Source organism: Phodopus roborovskii, unplaced genomic scaffold, assembly GCF_943737965.1.
Source record: "Phodopus roborovskii unplaced genomic scaffold, PHOROB, whole genome shotgun sequence".
Classification (NCBI taxonomy): Eukaryota; Metazoa; Chordata; class Mammalia; order Rodentia; family Cricetidae; genus Phodopus; species Phodopus roborovskii.
This window is the reverse complement of record NW_026126645.1, coordinates 3338774-3362944: the sequence shown is the minus strand read 5'-3', so window position 1 is coordinate 3362944 and position 24171 is coordinate 3338774. Positions and strand designations below refer to the sequence as shown.

Below are 24171 nucleotides of genomic sequence, written 5' to 3'. Positions count from 1 at the left end.
CTAGTTGGAGCTGTCCCAGGAGGCTGGTTTTATCTATCTATCTATCTATCTATCTATCTATCTATCTATCTATCTATCTATCTATCCATCCATCCATCCATCCATCCATCCTAGATGGTTCCATTTAACTTGAAGTTCATAATTTTCACTTTTTTTTTGGGGGGGCATGACTGGAACTTTCTGAAACCCTACCAGTATCCTCTTTTGAATGCTCTGGAAATACTAAAACCCACCCCTCCACGCACACACCTTGGTGTAGCCTCGAACACATAATGTAAACTAGGGTAGCCTCAAACTTGCAGGAATCCTCCCATCTCTGCCTCCCAAGTAAAGTTTGAACCTTCATAATATCCTGCTAGGTGCTGGTGCCTCATATTTGTAATTCCAATTCTCTAGAGGCAGCAGGGACAGGCACTTTTAAGGTCAACAAGGGCTATAGCCCGTCTCAAGCAAAACAAAACAAAAAGTGTCATGTGGCAACAGATCAGATTCGTTCTTAGGAATCTACCTTTGAGGAAAGAGGGTGAATGCTGGGGGAATGGGAGGCCCGGGGCTCTGGTGCTGGCTGACCTCTGGCTGGCCAGTTAAGTTCCCTGGAGTGAGAGAGGCAGGGTCACCAGAGGTAAACCAGCCTAGGTAGAGCCATGTCGCATTTGCACTTTCCAACCCCTTTGTTCTGCTTGCCTTCCTGTGAAGGAACTTGCTCTGAAGCCAGCTTCCCTGCCCTGCCCTGCCCTGCCCCATCCTACCCACAATGCAGGTCAGCCTTGCCTTCCTGCATGTGGAGACAGACCAGCTCTCTGGCCAGCCGCTGACACAGCGATGGCTGTGGCAGGCAAAGTGGATTGTAGCTGCTTTCCCAGCACACTCCACTCCAAAGAAAACTTTCTGCCCCCATGAGTTTTGGGCCTGAAGGTCTGCTGCAAGCTTGGCATCGCTTGAGGCTGACTTTCTGCTTGGGAATGGGGTAGCGCTGATGTTGCTGATGTCTGCAGGAACTCTTGTGCCTTCAGGACCAGTCTAGGCTTTAAAAGGTAGACACATGGTGTCTTGGTTTCTGTCCCTGTGGTTATGATCAGAGTCTCTGACTTAAGCATCATGACATGCTAGTAACACCCTCCTATCTATAACAACCTCTCATATCTCTGGGTATTGTTAACTGTCTCTCAGTGGCAGAATTACCTGGGGAGGTGACTCAGCTGTTAAGTCCTTGTCATGCAAGCATAAGGACTGGAGTTCAGATCCCCAGAATCCCTGTAAATGCCAGGTGGGTGTGGAGGCCCACCTGTAACTCCAGTCTTAAAAAGTAGAGACAGGGGGGTGGGGTCCCCAGAGAAAGCTGGCAATGGAGACCAGCCTTGTCAGTGAACTCCAGGTTCTCGTGAGAGAGCCTGCCTGGATTAATAAGGTATAAGAGCGGTGGAGGATGATTCCTGACACCAACCCTCCTGAGCCTTTATATGCACCAACACACATGCAAAAGCATGCACACATACACCTGTGCAACACACACACATACACACATCATACAGGTCCGTGTGCGCTCGCAGGGAGAAAAGGAAATCACCCCTGGTTGAGAACCTGTGGCTTAGTAGAAGACAAGTTCAAAATGGACAAACACTAAGGGGATCGTGGAGGGTGGAGCTCAGATTTCTGACCCTAGTTTAAGGTTGCACTAAGAAAGCTGAGTGAGAGCAGCATGCACTGGGCTGTGTGACTCCCCCCCTCTCTCTGTGTGTGTGTATGTGTGTGTGTGTGAGAGAGAGAGAGAGACTAGGGATTGAAACTAGGGTCACCTGCATGCTAGCTAGATAAGTGCTCTACTGCTGAGCCTTATCCCCAGCCCAAAGTGGTTTTTGAGTGGTTTTTGTTTTTTGGAGACGGTAAGGTGTAGTCCAAACTGACCTTGAACTCAATACATAGCCAAGGGTACCTTTGAATGCCCAGCTCTGGAGCTTTATTTCTTTGTTGTTTTATTGTTTGAGACAGGGTCTCCCTTTGCTTATGGAGTACTGAGATTAAAGGTGTGTGGCACCACACCAAAGTCGAGTTTGCTTTATTAAAAGAGAAAATAGAGTCCTGTGTGATGGCATACATACACATATAATCCCAGGATTTGGGTGGCCCAGGCAGGATTGTGAGTTCAGAAATTAGCCTGGGCTGCATGTCCAGCTCTAGGCTAGCTTGAGCACACAGAAAGGCGTTGTCTAAAGAAATTTTCTTGTTGTTGGTGGTGTTTTTTTTTTTTTTTTTTTTGAGACAGGGTTTCTCTGTGTGGCCTTGGCTATCCCAAAATTCATGCTGTTGACCAGGCTGATCTTGAACACTCCATCTGCTTCTATCTCCCAAGTGCTGGGATTGAAGGTGTATACCATCACTGCCTGGCTTTCCAGTTGCTGTTTCTTTGAGACAGAGTTTCACTACGTAGCTCTGGATAGCCTGGAACTTGCATTGTAGACCAGGCTGTCCATGGCCTCACAGAGATCTGCCTGCCTCTGCCTCCTGAGTGCTGGGATTAAACCATGCCAAACCTTAAAAAAAAAGTTGATTTATTCTTTTTTTTTTTAACACTTGCATAGTCTATCCCCCTTGTCTTAGTTACTGTTCTATTACTGTGAAGAGACACTATGACCAAGGCAACTCTTACAAAAGGAAGCATTTATTAATTAGGGTCTCAGTACAGTTTTAGAGTTAGTCAATGATCATCATGGCAGGTAACACTGGCAGCAGAAAGGTGGCAGGCAGGCAGGCAGGCATGGTGCTGGAGCAGAAGCTGAGAGCTACATCCTGATTTGCACACAGCAGGCAGAGGGACCTGGCTTGGGAATTTGAAACCTCAAAACCATGCCCCAGTGATGCACCTCCTCCAACAATGTCACAGTTACTCAACCAGACCATGTCTCCTCATTCTTCCCAGTAGTTCCACTAATGGGAGCAAGCCTTCAAATGTATGAACCTATGGAGACCATCCTCATTCAAAACACCACACCACTTACATTGCTTTCCAGTAAGAAGTGTAGTGTCAACTTAGGTGGGGTGGTTTGTGCCTGTAATCCCAGCTACTCAGAAGGATGAGGCAGGAGAGTTGCAAGTTCAAGACCAGGGGAATTTAGCAAGGCAGGTCCTGTCTCATAAAAGGAGGGATGGAGATGTAGCTTAGTGGTGGAATGTTGTTGCAGGTGCACAGAGTGATGGGTTCAATCCCCAGCACTGGAACAAACAAGGTCACAGGGTTAGAGTCAAGTCTCTGAAGCTCAGCTGGGGTTGGAGTGGAAGCATGGAGCCAGGACTCAGTTACTTTATAGAAATCGGCTCTACCAAGTGAACACCAGCCACTCTCGCCCTGGGGCCATTTTTTAAGTCAGTACAGGCCCAAATTCTAAAGAACCCTAAAAACGTGTAACCTTGCAAGTAATGGGGAAGGAGGCCAACTTGGAAGAAATACTTGCACATTTTATTTCTAAAATGTCTTCTGCTGCTGAAAAGTGCCCCTTCTTAGTGACTGTGGGGTCACACGGCATCTGAGAAGCCTCACAACTGGCTGGTACCCTGGAAAGCAATCTGCTGGGCACAAGTGGATGCCAGGCCCTGGCTGCTCTGGGGAGGAGTCCACCTCCAGGGCTTGCAGGGGCCTTGAGGAAGTCCACTGTGATGGGGCCAGGCGATGTGAGTGCAGGTGGCCTTCCCAGGAGCGTCACAAAGGTCAGTTTCCATGGGCAGCTCAGCAGAAGGCTTTGACAATGGCCTGAGTATTTCAGTTCACATTCTCTTTCCACCCACAGCCATGCATGTAGTGGTCATTTCTCCTCCCTTTGCCTCCCCCAGACTTGGCCAGCCTACTCCAGTTCATCTATTCATTCTTTCCATTTTTTTTTTTTTTATGGCTGGAATTTCACTATGATGCTCATACTAACCTCTATACTGCCCCTGCCTCCTGAATAGCTGGGACTATAATTTATGCTACCATGCTAACATTTCTTTCTTTCTTTAGTGTGTGTGTGTGTGTGTGTGTGTGTGCGTGCGCGCACACACACACACGAGCACACACACATGTGCACACACATGGGTTCTGTAGGTTAGAGACAAAAACTTTTGTGTAAATCCTTGCCTTCCATTGTATTTGAGGCAGAAGCTTCTATTAGTTTCTGCTGCATATGACAGGGTCGCTGGCACAAGAACTTCCAGAGGATTCCCTGCTTCCTGCTCTCATCTTGTAATAAGATGATGGAATCACATATATGCCATGCCTGGGTCTCTCCCTCCCTTCCTGGTGATTGAATCCTGGATTTCTTGCATGCTAGGCTACTGGGCGACACCCAGCTCTTTTTATTATTATTATTATTTAAAATTTATTTTAAGTGTATGTGTGTCTTGCCTACATATACATATGTGTACTGCAAGTGTGCATGATACCGTTGGATGCCAGAAGCAGGTGTTTGATTGCCTGTAATTGCAGTGACTGATTACAGATAATTGTGAGTGGCCATGTGGTGCTGGGAACTGAACCCAGGTTTTTGTTTTTTCTTTTCTCAAGAGCAGCCAGGGCTTTTAACTGCTGAACCATCTCACCAGCCTCTACCCAGCCCCTCATTCTTTATAACACTGGTACTAGTGACCTCATTGGTGATTTCTGCCCTGAAACAATAGCTGAAAACCTCCTATGGGCTCCTGTGACATCTTAGACTTCATTCTCAGTCCCTGTTCCCTTAGCAAGTGTGTCTTGTGTGCCCAGACTTTCATAATACATCTTGTTCTAGGTCTATCTCACAGCACATCTTCCTGGTTTATGCCCCTCGCTCCAGGGGGAGCCACTTGTGACTGACCCAGTGCCTGCACAAGGTGGGAAGCCTGTAGTTGTTCCCTGATCTTAGGTGATCACAAATAACTTCAGTTTAGAGGCGACCATCAAATGTTACACTGGGTCGAGAACAGGGAGTAAAAGAAACTGCAGCTTCCTGTGATGAGGAGAGGGGTAGATATAAAACCGAGAAGTAGGAAAAAGAGGGGTTGGGGGAGGGGGCTTCATCAGTGGCTACTTCCTTCTCAGCCCTTGGCTGCTCTGTTTGAAAGCTGGAGACCTCTTGGGTACTTAGCAACCACAGTAACTGCCCAGCACAGAAGCTGGGTGTGTCTCCTGGGCAGGAAGCCACTAACTCAGCCCAAGCAGCCACTTCCTCTGGCCACAAACTCCGCCCCTTGTCAGCTGATCCTTAGTGGGTTTTTTTTTTTTTTTTTTTTCTTTTCCCTTTCCTTTTCTTTTGTCCTTGTTTTCTTTCAGACAAGGTTTTACACAGTAGTCCAGGATCCTCTGGAACTCACTATGACATCCATTCTGGCCTCCAGCTGATGGCAATCCTTCTGTCTCAGGCTCTGGGGTGTTGTGATTACAGGCATGAGTCCCCAAACTCAGCTGCCTAACATCTTAGGGCCCCATGATCACTTGTGCCGCTTAATAGGGTATGTGAGCTCACACACCTCATCTTTGGGCTTCAGTTCCTACATCTGTCTTACCCTCAGATAGGAGAAGCCTAGTGTAACACCTGAGGTGCAGACAACCTCAGTCAGCACCTATTGTGTAGTGTCTGGGCCTGCAGCTCAGGGAAGACCAAGTAGTTCTCTCTCAGCTGCCTCTTGCATCTTGTTCTTCTGAGCCCCTCTTAAACCAGGGGCAATCTGCAGGCTTGCAGTCCTCTATCTCCATCTCTCATTATTATCATCATTGTTCTTATTACAGAATGGCTGGCCTGGATCTTTCTATGTAGACTAGGCTGGCTTTGAACTGGAAGAAATCCACCTGCCTCTGCCTCCCGAGTTTTAGAATTAAATGTGTGTGCCACCATGGCTAGCTTATTTTTATTATTTTTTAAATTTAATTATTTTATGTATACGAATGCTTTGTTTTTGTTCATTGTTCTTGTTTTGAGACAGGGTTTTTCTGTGTATCCTTAGCTGTTCTGGAACTAGCACCGTAGACCAGGCTGGCCTTGAATCCACAGAGATCCTCTTGCCTCTGCCTCCCCAGTGTTGAGATTAAAGGTGGGCAGCACCATTGCTCAGCTGTGTATGAATGTTTTACCTGCATGTACGTATGTGTACCACATGCATGCCTGGTGTCTATGGAAGACAGAAGAAAACTTTTAATTCCATGAAACTGGAATTAAGGATGATTGTAGGCTATCAAATGGGTGCTGGGAATTGAACCTGGGCCCTATTTAAAAGTAACAAGAGCTTTTAACCACTGAGCCATCTCTCCACCCCTCCCTCACCATCATCATTATTATTATGTTGAGGCAGGGTCTCTTACACAGCCCTGGATGTCTCAGAACTCACTTTGTAGATCAGACTGGTCTGGAACTCACAGAGATCTGCCTGCCTCTGCCTCTTGAGTGCTGGGTGAGGTTTTCTCTGGTGGTTGCTGTTTAAATCTCTCTCTTTCTCTTTTGTTTTTTTGAGACAGGGTTTCTCTGAATGGCTTTGGAGCCTGTCCTGGAATTTACTCTGTAGACCAGGCTGGCCTTGAACACCCAGAGATCCACCTGCCTCTGCCTTCCGAGTGCTGGGACTAAAGGTGTGCACACCACCGCCCAGCTAAATCCCTCATTTTTATGCCTCACATACTGAATTCTGATCTTACCTCTTCCCTTTCTCTCTTGGCTTACTATTTCCCATGGTCCACAAACCTCATTACTAAGACTTCCAGCTGGATCTGTTATCTCAGCACTCAGGAAACCGAGGCAGGAGTATCAGGAGTTCATAGTGATGTTGAGGCCAGCCTGGGGTACTTAAGATTTTGTCTGAAAAAAAAATGCCCAAATCTTCACTCACTATATCAGTGCATTTGTACTTAGTACCGTACAGTGAACTGTGGAGGTGAAAAGTCAACAGGTAGGAAGGAGCTTGTTTTCTCTGTAGGTCCTGGGGACAGAACTTAGGTTGTCAGGATTGGCAGCAAGTGCCTCTACTATTCTGCCATCTCGTTGGTCCTTCCCCTCTCTCCCTGTTGTATCTCCCCACCTATTTTGTTCTATTGTCTTTCCTACCCTCTACCTCAATTCTCTTATATTTTTGGTTGTGAGCCTAGCCTTTAACAGCTGAGCCATCTCTCCAGCCCTCCTCTACCTCAATTCTTAAAAGCTCCTTACTAGTTTTCTGTTCTCCACACACATTTATTCCCACATGGATACACATATATAACAACTAGAAGCAAGAACCTGAATTCAAGAGAGAGCAAATGGTTGGCCAGGCGGTGGTGGCACATGCCTTTAATCCCAACACTGGGGAGGCAGAGGTAGGTATATCTTTGTGAGTTTGAGTCCAGTCTGGCCTACAGAGCAGTCCCAGGACAGTTAGGGCTGTTACACAGAAAAACTCTGTCTCAAAAAAAGAAAATAAAACAAAACAGAAAAACAAACACAAAACAAAACAGAAAGGGAGGGATCAAGTGGTATCAATCCTCTTGAGTCTGAGTTATCTCAGTATAATGTTTTACATTTTTTCTTTATGACTGAATAATATTCTGTTGTATACAAATGCCACTGTTTCATATCCATCCATTGGCCAGTGGCCATTTAGGCTGATCCATTGATATTGCCAAGTGAAAAGAGCATCAGTAACATGGCTGAGTGTGTGATGTGTTTTGGCACTGAGGTTGTACCCTGGCAGGAAGTCCTTGGACAGTCTTTTTAACAGGGGGAGACAGAGTTTAAGAAAACTAAAGAAGTGAGATCACGAGATAGTGATATGCCCTGAGAAGGAAGTGTGGGTGAAATAGGACTGGGTGTCACATAAACCCAGGCAGGGGAGGGTCTCCATAAAGGGGTAAGCTTCCTGCCAAGACTATAGGAGGATGAGCTGACTGAGGGACACAGCAAGCACACTCCGAGGCAGACTTGATAAACACTGCCTGTTCAAGGAACAGCAAAGAAAGCAGCAATGTTGGAGCTCAGTGAGCAAGTGTGTGGTCCAGATGAGGTAGAGAGGTAGACAAGATCACTCACTGAGGGCCTCATAGGTTCTAGATTCTAGACTTTGTTACAAAGGCCAGGAGGAGCTAAGGAGCTAAGTGCCAGGATAAAAAGACAATTAGCTGGCTTACAAGAGCAATTCTTAGATTGCTTTCCTCTTAGAACTTGATCTTTGTGTGGGGTCTCCCTGAATCCTAGGGGATGAAGGCAGAGATGCTTGGCTATTTCTGTATTTTTCTCTTTCTCTTTTCTATCGCATCATCTGTCTTCAGTCACCTAGCTTATTTCCACCACAGATGTGAATAGAGATGAAGTGGGCAAGCCTGGGCCAGTCAAAGGAAAGTCAGTCAGAGAGCAGGTTCAGTGAGTCTTCTTTGACTCCTAAGAAAAGTCCAGGTCCCTGGGCAACCTTACTGATTGATGTGGGCACAAATGGAGGAGGCTAGCAGGAGGGGCTGTATAGGGCATGGGTACCTGGGTCATAGAGCAGGCTATGCCAGCAGCATCGGTAGGGTTCTTAATTCCTGAGCTACCTCTCCAGTCTCCAGCCCTCTCTTTTTACTTTTTTTTTTTTTTTTTTTTTTTTTTTTTTGAGACTTTGGCTGTCCTGGAACTCACTCTGTAGACCAGCCTGACTCTGCAGAGCTCCACCTACCTTTGCCTCTAGGATTAAAGGTGTGTGCCACCACCATCTCCCAGCTCTTGTTTTTTATTTTTGAGATTGGAGTTTAATTACAACATTTTCCCCTTAACTTTTCCCCTCCAAGCCCACCTAGGGACCCCTCCTTGCTCTCCTTCAACTTTATTGCCTCTTTTTTCATTAATTGTTATTTCATGCATATATGTGTATATATGTATATAGTCCTATATATACCTGTTGAGTACATGTAATGTTATTTGTTTGTATGTTTTTAGTGCTGGCCATTTGGCCCTGGACAAACAATTGGTGTGTTCTTTCCCGGGGAGGGCCACCTCTTGCTCTCCAGCTTTACTCATTTGCCCGTAGCTCTTTGTGTAGATTTGCGGCCTCTTGGGCTTTTTCCTGTTGGGTTTGGCATGTCCACTGAGGTTGTCCTTGCTCTGCTCATATTTGGGAGGCCACACTGGTGAGACTTTACAGGTCCAGCTTCTGATGTTACCGGGAGACACAGTCTCGCTGCAATGTCCCTGATCCGTTGGCTCTGCGCTCTTTGCGCCCCCTCTTCTGCAATGTCCCCTGAGCCTTAGGTGTGGGAGTGTTTTGTGGATGTATCCATTGGGGCTGCACAACTCTGCACTTTGACTGGTTGTGGTTTTCTGTAGCAATCTCCATTAGCAAAGAGAAGCTTGTTTGTTTGTTTATTTATTTATTTTCTGATGGGGGTGAAAACTAAGCTTATCTATCTTCCTCGTCTTTCAAAAAAAGCACAGGTCTGGTTGTGCAGCCTAGACTGGCCTAGAATTTGTGGAATTCCTCCCGCCTCAGCCTCCCATGTGTAGGATTAAAGATGTGTGACACTGCGTGGCCCAAAGATACTTTATTTTAATATAATTTTCATGAAATGAAATTTATGAGATTATTATCTATAGAACCCCCCCCCCATAAAACAGATATACAAATACAATGGGTGATCATAAAGCAAATATCCAAGCCTTAGAATTATCCTGCTATATCTCCTGTTCCCTTCTAGATAGAAGCTCCTTGGGCAATGCCAGTTGCTGGGTTTTTGTGATAATTGTCATTTCTTTTTGTACTTTTACTATCATGGGGAAAGTTTTCTTTTTTTCTTTTCTTTTTTCTGAGACAGGGTTTCTCTTTTTAGCTTTGGAGCTTGTTCTGGAACTCATTCTGTAGACCAGGCTAGCCTTAAACTCACACAGATCTGCCTGCCTCTGCCCCCTGAGTGCTGGGATTAAAGTCGTGTGTCACCACAACCAGCCTGAGCAAAGTTTTTAGTTAGGGTTCACGCTGATAAATCTCAGGAGTACAGACCACAGGGCAGTCTCCTTCACGCAGGGCTTGGATCATCCTGCCTCTCTGCAGGCACTGGGGATAGGTAGGGTAGGGTCCATTCAAAGTCTCCTCCTGCCCAGCATGCTCAGCCCATGTTTCATGTTCAAGGCATCTGCATGCCCCTGGAGTGCCACAGTCCTTGTAGAAGAGGCTAGGGCTTATGCAGGGTTCCCATGGTGCTCTGGGGCTTTGAAAGAGGCAAAGATCACTTTTGGGAGTGGCAGAGGGAGCTGGCTTTTGTAGAAGGAGTGTCATTATGTTCATTCATATGTCATTTTGCAATCTTTGTGGTGTGTGTGTGTATGTGTGTGTGTACTATGAGGGTCAAACGGGTATTTGAGGCAAATAATCTCCCTCGTATTGTCTATAACCTTCACTATACTTGTCACATCTTTTTCTTTTCACACAAAGTCTGAACTTGAACTTTAAATATTAAAAAATTGCAGTGTGTGTGTGTGTGTGTGTGTTTTGAGCCATCTTACAGGCCCTGTGGCATACTTTAAATGGAAGACTGTCCATTTATTTTATTATGTATATGAGTTTTGCTACCATGCATGTCTGTGTATGTGTGCACCTGGTACTTGTGAAGGACAGAAGAGGGCTTCAGATCCCCTGAAACTAGAGTTACAGATGATTGTGAGCCTCCATGTGGCTGCTGGGAATCCAACCTAGGTCCTCAGGAAGAGCAGCCAGTTCTCTTAACTGAGCTATCTCTCTATCCACCCCCATACTTAATACAAAGTATCATAGAGATGATTAAGAGGCTTCAGACCTGTGGCCAAGCTAGTCTGTGGAGGAGAGGATTTTGATGACAGTAAAGAAAACAGCAGAATCTAGAGACACAGAGGTGGGAAAGTACACAGGCTGATGTTGACCAAAGCTGTGATCCCTGCCAGATGTGGTGAAGCATGTCTGAGATGCTAGCACTAGTGAAGGTGAGACAGGAGGATCAGGATTTTGTGGCCAGCCAAGTGCCGGGAGTTTGAAGTCAGTCAGAGCAATGTACCAAGACCCTGTGAAAACCTGGAAAAACTCGAGAGGGAGGAACTTCAGGGGATGCTGATGGCTGGGAATTTGGATGTGAATGTAGTATCAGGACCTGCAGGAGATGGAGATGTGGAAGTTACGTAGAGAGGGGGTAGAGCTAAGTACCACACAGGGACAGGCAAGGAGAAAGGTGGCAGAGCGATTTCATCCAGAGCTTTGTGTTTGGAGGTGGTGAGATGGCTGGCTCAGTGGGTGCACCCCTCACAATTCATAAAGTTAAAAAAAAAATCTTGGCTAGAGCTTAATGAGAAGTAAGCTCATCACTAGGGGAGGGTAAAAAGAACAGAGGAACAGGGGTGGGGGAGATGGCTCAGTGGTTAAGAGCACTGACTGCTCTTCAGGAAGACCAAGGTTCAATTCCCAGCACTCACATGGCAGCTTACAGCGCGGTCTAACTCCAGTTCCCAGTGATCCAACACCCATGGCAAAACACCAATGTACATTAAAAAAAATAGCAGAGGAATAAAAGTCCTGTGTTTGTGACAGAAACCCATTTAACCTGGTCCAGGCAGGAGATGATGTCTGTTGGCAAATGGAACTGATGAAGCAAGCCAGCACCCAGTGGATGGCACAATGCTCCTGACACTTGCTTTTGTGTACGGCTTGTATGGCTCCCATTTTCAGGAGCAAGAGGCTGGCTGTCAGCAGGGCCATACTCGCACCTGCCCTCAGCAACTCCAATCATTCAACTGGACAGTTCTCACCAATCATTCAACTGGACAGTTCTCGCCAAGCTCCAGAGCAGAACCTCCCATGCCTGCTGCCGATACAGCAGCAGCTGTGCCTGCAATGCTGAGACTGGTCAAGCCTGGATTACACATCTATTCCTACAGGCAGGAGCAGGCTCCAGGCTCATCTCCAGCTCCACACGAAAGCAGGAGTTGAGGCTGCTTCAGGAGAAATGGCCAGGCTTCCACTACCTGAGAGCCATGGAGTAGATACTCGAACCAGAACTACAGGAGAAGGAGAGTTGTGGAACACTGTGAAAGCTAGTTTTATGTCCACTCGACACAAGCTAGAGTCATTGGAGAGGAGGGAGACTCAGTTGAGAAAAAAGGCAGCCCATTGCAGGTGGTGCCATCCCTGGGCTGGTGGCCCTGAGTTCTATAAGAAATCAGGCTGAGCAAGCCAAAGCAGCACTCCTCCAAGGCCTCTGCATCAGCTCCTTCCTCTAGGCTGAGGTCCTTTCCTGGCTTCCTTCAAATATGGACTATAATGTGGGAAAGTAAGCCAAATACACCCTTCCCTCCCCAAGTTGCTTTTGTTCATGACGTTTCATCATTGCAATAGGAACCCTAATTAAGACAGACTTTGCAGGCTGCCATCCTATTAATTTAATGGAGCTAGAGCCAGGGGAACCAGGGGAAGGAGACGTGAGAGACTGGAGTCTTGGCTGGCAGCAAGGGATAGGATAGATTGCGGTCAAGGAGTAACCCCACTCCAACTTGGGGTGGTGGGAAGGTCAAGGGTGCCTTCAGACAAAGTGGGAGACAAAGTGCTGAGTGAGTCTCTTGTTCCCAGAATAAGTGCAAGCAAGGCCAAACAGTTGGGTGACACCCCATCAAGATATGGCAGCTGGTGGAAAGGGCAGTCATTGTTGGGGGACATTCATGGGACTGTGAGGCAGGAGGAAAGAAAGGACATAGCCAGTCGGCCTTGGAAACAGAGAAAACCAGCAGTTTCTCTCTGGTTGAAGAAATTGATTTTATTTATTTATTTATTTATTTATTTATTTATTTTGTGATAGTGAAAATTTGACATTTGAGGTAGTCTGAGTGGAGGGTGTAGCTGAGTGGGAGAGCACTTGCCTAGCATTGGTAGGCCCTGGTTTCCACCCTGGCACTGAAGGAAGAATTTACAATTGGCAAGACAACCTAAATTCCAACAGTGTAAGATTGTCCACATGGGGCAATGCCCACATGGTAAAATGCAGCCTTGGGAGAGGGGCTACATTTGACATGCAGCTTTGAGAGAAGTAGATTGCAGGATGGGGAGTGGCTTAGTGGGTAAAGTGCTTGCCATGCAAGTGTGAGGACCCACATAGACCTGGATGCTGTGGCATATCAGTAAGCTCAGAGCTCCAGCCCTCAAGTTAGGATTACTGACATTCAATGGCATATCCTCCTGGATGCAGTGTCATGCCCAACTAAGCGGACTTCTTTTTTTTTTTCTCTTATTTTTAGATAGGGTGTTATGTAGCCCAGGACAGACTGTGCCTTCAAGGATGACCTCTGATTTTCCTGCTTCCACCTGCCAAGCTCTGGGATAACAGCTGTTCACCCCATGCTTGGTTTATTAAAGTGGTAGCTATGATCAAACCCAGAGCTTCGTGCATGCTAGGTAAGCACTCTACCCACTGGGCTACACTTCTAGCCCTCAAATGAACATCTGAGATTAGGATAGGATCCCTATTCTCTAGCGGCTTGGACACCAACAGTGAAGACAGCTAATAAATGGGTGCCAAGAAGACAGGAAAGGTAGAAGGATCCGAGGGACCAGAGCTGAAGGAACTAGTATAAGACACCCCAAGATCAAGTTCTCAGCACAAAGGAGATTCATTTGCCCCAGAGGAACAGAGGGCAGGGAATAAGAGACAAAGACAGGAGATAGAGGACCAGGGAGAAGGGAATGAGAACAAGGAAGAGGAGGGAAGGGATGTTTATCCCAGAGGACAAAGGACTGCCTCTGGATTGAGAGGAGACAGATGTGGCCCATAGGCAAATGGCAGTTTATAAAGGTAAAGGGGAAATCCTGTGTTAGGATGAAGTTTGACTGGACAGGTTAATTAGGTAAGACAAATGGGGCTTTTGATTGTTGGACTACAATATTTTATAGTTGGACATCAGTAGTCAGCCTCAGGAGGAGGAAGTGGCCAAATGAGGAAACAGACTTTGGTGGCTAGTTTTAGGATTATAATCTGTTTTTAGCAAGACAGAGGGAATGGGGGAGAAGGACAAGGCTTGCCAGAGCCATGTTTGTCATGCTCAGGCTGGCTAGAACCCCTTCAAGAGTCAACCGAGGGGCCAGGGAAGAGGAACCAGGCAGAGTAAATGCAGGGCCTTTTTGAGGAGACAAGTCTGTAGCTCTAAACAAAATCCAGGGCAATATTTTATTCTCACTCCAGGACAGGCAGATTGTTTAGGGCCTGTGGGCTTCAGAAAGCTGTGTACAGCAAGTCACTATCCTCTTTGAGAAGCAAAAAAGAAGCAGGGTGTGGAGGTGCATGCCTATAATCCCAGCATTTGGGAGGTGGGAGGAGGATGATCAGGAGTTCAAGGTCAACCTCTGCTACATATTTGTGTTCAAAGTTAGTCTGGGGTACATGAGACCCTGTCTCAAAAGTCATTAAAGAAAGGTATCCTGGGAATTGGGATGCACACCTTTAATCCCAGCACGCAGGAAGCAGAAGCAAGCCGATCTTTGAGTTCCTGGCCAGCCTGGGCTACATAGCAAGTTCCAGACAGCCAGGGCTACACACAGAAACCCTGACTCAAAAAACAAAAACAAAATAAAACAAAAAGACAGTCCAGACATGGTGTTGAATATCAGCACGCAGGAGGCAGAAGAAGCTGGATCTCTATGAGTTTTGGGACAGTTTGGTCTATTCAGAAGTAATAGGACAGCAGAGACTACATAACGACGCCTGGTCTCAAAATAAAAAATAAAAATATACTTACAATGCTTTCCTTCACAAAGTTTCACGGATTAAAAACAAACTTCAGTGACAACATTGTGAAAATTTCTGTTCATAGTTTTATTACGAATAAAATCACTGTTAAAAGGTGCAGAGAGAACTTGAGCGTAGGAGGAAAGCGGCCCGCGCGTGCGCGACACGGGCGGAGCTACCATCAAGCCACGCCCACAGCGGCCGTTCCAGCCCCTTCTTCCTCTTTGTCCCTCCCACTTCCGCGGGCACCCAACCGTGCGTCCTCTGCGTACTGACGTCAGGCGCGTGCCCCTGTCCGGCAGCCGAGGAGGCCCCGCGCAGTGCTGCCAACGCCCCGGCGGAGAAGCTGAGGTGAGTGCGGGGCCCGAGTAGCCTCCCTGCGGGAGTGTGTTCTGCACCGCCCGGTCCCTGTCGCGCGCCCCCCGCCCTCCCTCGGTCCTCGAGGATGCTCGTGGTCGGGGGCGTCCCGGTGCCTGCGGGCCTGGAGGGAGGGATTGCCGCGTTCTCGTGCGCCCGCGGGCCGGGGTTCTCAGGGGAACGAGGCGGGGTCGCGGAGAGGTTTGGGGCCCGAATGGTGGCGAGGCGCGGCCGGGGATGGTGGCGGCGGAGGGCGCATCCCGGTCGAGCTGTCAGTGGCGGCGGGAGGACCAGGCACACCCATCCCACCCGCTCCCCTCCCCCTCCGGCCGCCCGCGGGCTCCGGGACGCGGGGCAGCGGACGTAGGGCTGGGTCTCAGGCCGGGGGCTGCCGCTACGTCGTCCGCCTCGACTTCCTGCTTCCCGGGCTCCGTCGTGGACGCGTTGCGGCGGGCGGGGGAGGGGAGCGGAACTGCGGCCGCAGGGCCGGGCCGGGGCCGGGGCCGCGGTGACGGACCGGGCGGCTCTGCGCCTGCGCCCCTCGGCGGTCCCTAACCCCGCGCTGACTGTCCTCTCCTGCCCCGCGGCTCCCGGGGCTCTCACGACTGGGCCGGCCTCCTTGCCTTCCGGGACCTGCCTAAGCACCTCCCGAAACCCCGCCTGGCCGCTTGCTCGGTTCCTCATTACTAGCAGGAAATTTTCTTTGTTGGTTTTTTTTTTTTTTTAATTCCTCTTTCCTCCCCTTTAAGTCCTGGAGAAATGCAGTGTGGAAGATTACGTCATCGCAGCTTAAGGGGTGAGAGTTTTAACTCCTACAAGTCAGGGCTCACCAAATTAAGACATATCTTGTGGCCTTAGTGGGTCACTTCACTCAGCACATTGGTTCAGAGTAAGGTGGTGGTTTTATTTTTTATTTTATTTTATTTTTTGTGAAATCATATTGCCTGCCTTGATGGCTGCCCGAGATGCACCTAAGATATAGGAAGGTTAGAAATCTTGGGCTCAGGTTATTTTTGGGCTAGGGAATACACACTGACTGCAGCCAGTTAGGTAGGCATGAACTTTAAAGGGCCCCTTGGCTGTCTGAACTTTCTTGTGGGAGCAATTTGACACACTGTTCTAAGGAACCTGAATTTGGTGCATGGTGCTAAGAGTGAGCTGAAAAGATAATTTAGTTGTATATCTGATTTGTCTTTGTTAGAATTGCAACTTAAAGTTGCATGCTTTAGTTTCACCATTAAAAATGGCTTTTCGATTTATTTTTTTTATTTTGAAACAGGTTCTCCATGTTTAGTTCTGGCTAGCCTTAACCTTAAAGGGACATTTCTTCCTGCTAAGTCTCTCTTTATAGGACTTATTTATGTTCTGTCAAGGGAAACTGATAGTCTTAAGTCCCTGTCTCCCAAGTGCTGGGATTACAGGCATGAATTTCTTAAGGTACCACCCTTGGTTTTAATTTTTAACCTCCAAAACTTGAGTAATGTTTTTAGACTTGTATCACTGGAATTGTGTCCTTTGAGTATAAAATGCACCAGTGCTGAAGGGTATTAACATCGCAGGGCAAATGAGGGCCTCCTATGTGATGCACCCTTGTAAGGGTGGCTCATGTTTGAGAAAGGATTTTCTGTTATTACTCATTTGTATAGGAAATAGCATTGTTGTTAAGAAACACCAGAGGGTTGTATTCAGATTTGCTCCTGTAGTTTGTAGGTATGGTGCTTGACTCTTCCAAAATGTTGGTAGCCTTGATGAGACATAGGAGTCTGAAATTGGAGCTCTTACCTCCTACTGTATTCCTACTGTATTTTTTAGCCTTCTGTGTCTAAAAAGTTTGTATGTGCACCAATTTGTAATTTTTTTCTTTTTAATTAAGTCATCTGGACTGGTGAGATGGTTCAGTGGATAAAAGCACTGGTCAGGCAGGTCTGACTACCTTAGTTGGATCCCCAGAACCCATGGTGGAAGGAGAGAATCCAGATTCTCTGAAGTTGTCATCTAGCCTGATTTAGTGTTCCACACTTTCAGTCTTAGGCAGAGGCAGGCGTATCTCTTTGAGTTTTAGGCCACCCTTGTCTACATAGAGAGTTCTAGGACAGTGAGGGCTAGTAAGACCCTATTTTGGAAAAAAAAACTGTCCCCAGATCATCACACTTTTGCCAGCATGCATGTGTACACACTTACAGATACACACAGTAATAATAAATAAAAATTAATAAACAGTTACTTTGGATTTTTAAGTTTTAGACTGAGTCAAGGAAATAAGATAATTGAGTATTAAAAAGGAGCTTTAAAATATATATAAGTGATTTGTTCAAGACCCAAAGGTGTCTTGTCTTCTGTTAAATTTCCTTAGGATGTTTTCATATAGTGACCAATCCCTTTGCTTAGTAACACATTTCCCCTGTCCAGTATTCTAAGCAAGCCCATCAAGACTGAATCCTGAAGTTTACAAAATGTCAAGATTTGTTTTCTTAGGATTTCTTTTTGTACTTGCAATATTTTTAAAAATGTTTTTTATTCTTTCGTACTTGCATGCAAAGTGTTTTTTATTTGATCATGTTCATCCTTATTTCCCTTCTCTGCCACCCCAACCCTATCCCCAATATGTTCCCCTCTTTTGTAATCCACTGAGTCTAGTTAATTCTGCCTCACTTGTCATCTCATCTTATGATCTGTGAAAGAAGCATCTTTATTTTTATGTGTACACTGATAAAAATAAAAAAATATCTAAAAGCTATTAAATTTGGAAAATTATGTATTCCTTTTTTTGGGAAGGATCACTAATAGGGTTTGGAAGCACAGGTCAAATTATGCTTTGATTTATAGTGCTACAATTTAAATGGAGTTCTCTTTTTTTTTTAAGAGGATATGAAACATTCAATCATTTTAGGCTATAAGATCTCTTATGAAGGGGAATAGTTCATAGTGGGTGCATTTTTCTCCTGTAAACAGCTCTCTGTGTCCCTCAATGTTAAAAGGGCTATTCTGTGTTTCCATGATAGTGCCTTTTCAGTTGTTGCAAAATGTTTGCTGTCAGTTTCCACTGATAGAACATAAATAAGTTCTGTGAATCCAGAACTGTGACTTGTTTGGCTGTCATTTATCTTTTTAATAAGTATTTGTTGGATGAGTGAATTTGGTAATGTGTGAGGGGTTAACATTCTCATTTTCTGTGCATCCTATAGGCAGGCCTTCATGTTTTGTTTGCTGAGATTACTTTATTTGCCTGGCCAGTCATATCCAAATCTGGAGTCACTGAAACTATTGCTAAGTTCCTTATTTGACCCTGTCTGTTAAGTGCAGTGTCTTCTGCAGCCATGCTATCTGGAAAGTTTGCCATCAATTAGGAAATGATCTGGTAATTATTCTCTTACTCTCCTAAAATGTATCCAAACTTAACCTGTTTCCTCGTCTTCCTGTATTTCTTTGTTGGCAAATAGTAGCTTATTTCTGCTCCCTTCTTCCCCCTTGCAGTGTCAAGTTTCCTGTCATGTGATGTTTTGCCTCTCCTGAGTTTCTACTTTTAGATGCTCATCTCTTCTGTCCAACTTATTTTACTGAAGCATTTTTGTTAGTGGCATTCAGCTTTGTCACTGCTGATTTAAGTTCATGGTATCAGAGTTCCTCTTCACCAGTTACCTTGGGACATTGTTTATTCCATGAAGATACTTCAAATGTTTTGTCACCTAAATGTGTCCTTCCCTTGCCGTTGAGAAAAATGAAGCTGGTCAAGGTAGCACATTCCTATAGTCATTTATTTATTTTTATTTTATGTGCATTGGCATTTTGCCTACATTTATGTCTGTGTGAGGGTGTTGGGAATTGAACCAGGTCCTCTGCAAGAGCAGTCAAACCACTGAGCTATCTCTCCAGCCTCATTCCTATAATCTTAACACTTGGGGAGTATAGGAGGAAGTAGAAGTTTAAGACCAACCTTGGTGACATGGAGTTCTAGGCCACTCTGAATTATATGAGATCATGACTCAAAAAAGAAAAAAGAAATACAGTGTTTAATTTTTGAAAATTAAGAGTCTCATTAAGTTATCAAGATTGGGGGCGAAGAGGAAAAAAAAAGTTATAAAGATTGGCCTTAAACTTGCCATACTCTTTTTTTTTTTTGTTTGTTTTTTGTTTTTTTATTTTTTTGAGAGACATGGTTTCTCTGTAGCTTTGGAGCCTGCCCTGGAACTTCATCTATAGACCAGGCTATCCTTAAACTCACAGAGATCCGCCTGTCTGCCTGCTGAGTGCTGGCATTAAAGGTGTGCACCACCAATGCCCAGCAAATTTGCCATACTCTTATCTCAGTTCCTTTCAGTAGTTAGGATTACAGACCTGAGCTAGCAGACCCAGTTTAGAGTGAGTGAGTGTGTGTGTGCATTTAGATTTATTTTGTGTGAATGAGTGTTTTGTCTGCATGTGTGTTTTATGTGCACCATGTGCATTCCTGGTGTCCACAAAGATCAGAAGAGGTGGTTGGATCCCCTGGAACTAGAGTTAGGGCTGATTGTGGGTGCTGGGAACCAATCTGGGTCCTCTGCAAGGGTAGCAAGTGCTTTTAACAGTTGGGCCATCTCTCTAGCTTAGTAAGTTTCTTTTTAAATTTAGTATTAGTTAAGTTGCTATGTTGGTGCACTGTCACAGGAACCCAGAACCTCTGATTTGACTGTGTTGCTCATTATTTTTCTTTAATGCTTTCTGCTTTATTTAGCACGTCATTTTCTTGAGGCTCTTCTGCTGCTTTAGTTTGCCACTGTGTGTTCTGGATGCTGCTGAGTGCTTAGAAGCATAGACTGTGGAGCTAGACTGCCTGGGTTGAAATCCTTGATCTGTCATTTATTAGCCATGTGCAATCTTAAGTCATGCTTTGTGACCTCAGTTTATCCTTTGAAAAATGAAGCTAGCAAGTCTGACAGGTAATGTAGGCCTGTAATCCCAGCACTTAGGCGAAGGGTTGGAAGATCAGGAGTTTAAGATCATAAGCTATAGGAGTTAGATGCTAGTGTGAGCTACATGAGACCTGTTTCAAATAAAAATCAAAACAAAAAATAAGGCTAGTAACAGCACCTGCCTCACAGTATGGAAGATTGTATCAGTTAATGTTTATGAAATGTTTTAAGACTAGTCACCTGCAGGCAGACATATGTAGGTGTTTGCTCTCACTATTACTGCCTCTTAGGCCCCAACCCTTGACCTTAGAGGCTGTGTTTACTTCACACGTAAATGTTTTTACAATCATCCAGCCCACAGACTAATCTCATGAATCCTAGAAAATTCCAGGTGGAGATTGTTATCTCTACATTTTTATCTTTCCTACTGTCACAGAACCAAATACTCCCAGGGGCTGGTCCTGTGGACCAGAATAGTTATTAATGTGGCCCAACACAAAGTCATAAACATAACTTAAAAATTTTTGTGTGTATATGTATGATTTAAAATTAAAATTGTGTGTGCCTCCACACTCATGCCACAACTTGTGTGAAGTTTAGAGAACAGCTTTATTGAGTCTATTCTTACACCATTAATGTGGGTTCTGGCTATTGAACTCAAATCATTAGGTTTGCATAGTAGAAACTATTGTACTTTGAGCCATTTAGCCAGTCCCCTCCTCCTGCCTCCCTCCCTCCCATCTGTTCTTCTATCTGTCCATCCATTTATTTTTGAGCTATGGTCTCATGAATCCTAAGCAGGCCTTGAACTCCTTGTGTGGTTAGGAATGACGATGAACTTAGGGTTTTCTTGCTTCTGCCTCCAAGTGCTAGGATTATGTGTGCAGGATTTATGTGGAGGTTGGAGATTGGGGCTCCATGCATGCTTGGTAAGCACTCTGTTAACTGTACTACATCCCTAGCACATAGCCCATTAAAAAACAAACAAACAAAAAACATACTGTTGTGGTGGTGGTACAAGCCTTGATCACAGCATTTGGAAAGCAGAGAAGCAGGCAAATCTTTGTGGGTGCTGCACACAACATACCTGGTGCAGGCAGAACACATACACACAAAAAGATAAATACAAAAACAATTTTGGGTGGTTAGGTTCCAACATGTGTCTGGTTTGAAAGAGATTTAGGGACTGGGCAAATAGCTCAGAGGGTAAATTAAGTGTGAGGAAAGCCAGTGGTTGTAATAACCCACCTGTAATACCAGCTTGAGAAGTCAGAGATGGGATTTCCCAGAGCAAGCTGATTAGCAAGACTAACCATATTGGTGAGCTCTGTGTTTGAGAGACCTTGCCTTAATGTATAAAGGTGGGAAGTGGGATAGAGGATGATTCCCAGATAACAACCTCAATTGCCCTAATACACATGAAGCATACATATGCACATATGTACATACCACATACAGGAAACTGAGAAAGGGGAGCTAAGCATATGTTGATTGTGGAGAGGGAGGAAGATAGAAATGAATTTGGGCTTTCCCATACCAGAAGGCATTTGTGCTGAGATTGGCATTGTGTCAGCATCAGGGAATCCCTTCTGAGAACCAGCAGTGCTTTCCTCCCACATCAGTAAAGTTTGAGAAACAGTCTGTTAGTGACACATGCTCCTTCTATCCATAACAATAAAGTGTTCTGTGTGCTTCAGCTTTCTGTGTTTGGTCTGTTTGGCATCTCCATGTTTTTGCACTGTTTTTCCTATTCCTCTACAAAGTGGTACCTTCTCCGCCGCCCCATGTGTCTTCTGGCTCTTGTTCTTCACCTTTTGTACTTGGGCTTTATCACCTTCAACATTCCCATCAGCCTTTGGGCAACACCATGATGTAGGTGTTCAGCACAGGGTATGTACATGACTTTGACTTATCTGAGGGTTTTTTTCCCCTGTTGTGTCTTATTTCTTTATGATTCTTTATGCAGATAGTAATAGATCAGGAAGCTAGAGGGATATATTATAAAGAATTTATTTTGAATCCAAAAAACAAGTTTGACTTGATGTATATCTAAAACCACTCATTGTCTTACTAATTTAGGAACGTCAATACCCTTTGAGTGCTTGCTTTGTGACAGTTCCAGTTCCAAGAGTTGGTGGTAGATCAGTGACTAAAAAAGACCAAGACAAATCTGTCAAAATTTACATGGGAGTTATACATAAGGGTTGGAGAAAAGGAAGAGGTGACTAAGACTTGGTAATGTGTGCCTTTACCCACTGAATCATCTCTTGTATGTCCACCTCGTATCCTTTTCTTCCTTCCTCTGTCTCTTTTTTAAGGAGAGACACAGGGTCTCATGTAGCCCAGGTTGACCTCAAGTTCATTGTGTAGCCAAGTTTGAACTTGAACTTCTGACTTTGCTGCCTCCACCTCTTGAGTGCAGGGTTTTGGGTTTTTGCAACCATGCTGGTTTTCTATGGTGCTCAATGTTTGTGTGTGCTAGGCAAGCACACTGCCACCTGACCCCTGTCCTTAACCTCTGTTTTTTTTTCTTTTTAATCTTCAGTCTTTACCTGGTATTTTATCTAACTAGAAATTTATTGTTTCTAGACTGTCTTCTGCATTTGTTACTGTTTTGAACGCTTTTGACACTTGTTGGTATGTAATTTTTTAGCAATGTGAGAATAACAATTTAACAGTTTTGTTTAAAGCCAGTAAAGGCGAGGTGTTTTGAGCATTCTAGCATTATATAAAGAGCAGTGTATGTATTCAGTAAGTTATTGAAGGCCTCTGAGGACAATTTCTGAATATACTGCTGTAATAGGCATTTATTATTTATTGCTGACTTTCATATTAATATAACAGAAGCCTATTACGATAGAGATTGTTCTTAAATCCAGGTAGATGAGATCTTTTAGTTGCTTAGATTTTATTTGTTTTTGATACTTTTTTGTAATTTTATTATTTATTTATTTATTTATTTATTTATTTATTTATTTTGATATAGTCTCACTATGTAGCCCTGGTTGGCCTAGGAACTTGCTGTGTAGCCCAGGCTGGCCTCAGACTTAACAGAGTTCTGCCTACCTCTGCTGGAATTAAAATGGTGGGCCATTAATACGAAGCCTATGTTATCATGTTGATATTTTTCATAGTTTAAGAATAACATTTAATCTGTGGTGTATTGTTACTTTTCTGTGTGTCATCTGTCTTGATCTTACAGTATTCTGTGGTGTATGTGTTTAACAAAAGGGGTCATGTAAGATGGCTTTGAATTTCTAACCCTCCACCTCTGGAGTGCTGAAATTACAGGTGTGTGCCACTGTGCTGAGTTTATGCCTAAATTTTAGGGATTGAGTTCAGAGCTCTGTGCATGCTAGATACTTTACCAACCATACCTCACCACCAGTTCTTTTGTCTTTTTATATATAAAAAGATAATTATTTTTTAAAAATTCAAGCCAGGTTGGTGGTGGTGCAGGCAAATCTGTGAGTTCAAGACCAGCCTGGTCTACAGAGGGAGTTCTAGGACAGATTCTAAAGCTACAAACAGAAACCCTGTCTCAAAAAACCCAAAAAAGTAAGTAAATAAATAAATAAATCAGTATGTATGAGTGTTTTGTCTGCATGTATGTCTGCACCATGCATGTGCCTGCAGAGGCCAGAGGAGGGTGTCAGATCCCCTGTTACAGATTTTTGTGAGCCTCCATGTGAGTGTTGGGCTTCCACCCTGGGTCCTCTGGAGGAGCAGCCAGTGCCCTTAACTGCTGAGCTATTTCTCCAGGCACACATACCTCTCCCATTGTTTCTTGATAAACTATTCTTCCTTTTGGAGAAATGACCTGAAGAAGTAGAATTACTAAAAGAAGTGATGAATATTTTTCATGGCTTATCTTAAATCTTCAGTGTCTGGTCTTGCAGCTTGATATTTAAAATTTTATGTATTAAGAAATCTAATGGCACTGTAGGGGTTTTTGAGGACTGCCATAAAAATATTACACAGTTCTGGAGGCTGGTGGTCTGAGATTGTGTTGAAATGATTATTTCCTTTTGAGGGGTCTCTTTTCCTTTATACATGGCCATCTTTGAGTATTATCACACAGTTGTCTCCCCCCTTTCCTCTCCCTTTTGTGTGTGTGTGTGTGTGTGTGTGCTCCTGCATATGTGTGTTCAGAAGGCAGAGCTCTTACTGAACTTGAAGTTCACTGCTCATCCTGAAGCTCACTGATTGGACAAGCAGGTTGTGTTGCTCCACCCCAACCCCATTTTCTACCAC

At 44.9% G+C, this 24171-nt stretch overlaps 1 protein-coding gene across 2 annotated transcripts in view; it reads left to right on the top strand.

The window, feature by feature from the left end:
• Window positions 1-14885: 14885 nt before the first annotated feature.
• Cdc42 (cell division cycle 42) overlaps window positions 14886-24171 on the top strand; it is a 37691-nt gene continuing 28405 nt past the window's right edge. For both annotated transcript variants that reach the window (XM_051173734.1, XM_051173735.1), the window contains exon 1: window positions 14886-15022. The gene's annotated coding sequence lies outside the window, so the exon portion shown is untranslated. The remainder of the gene's footprint in view (window positions 15023-24171) is intronic.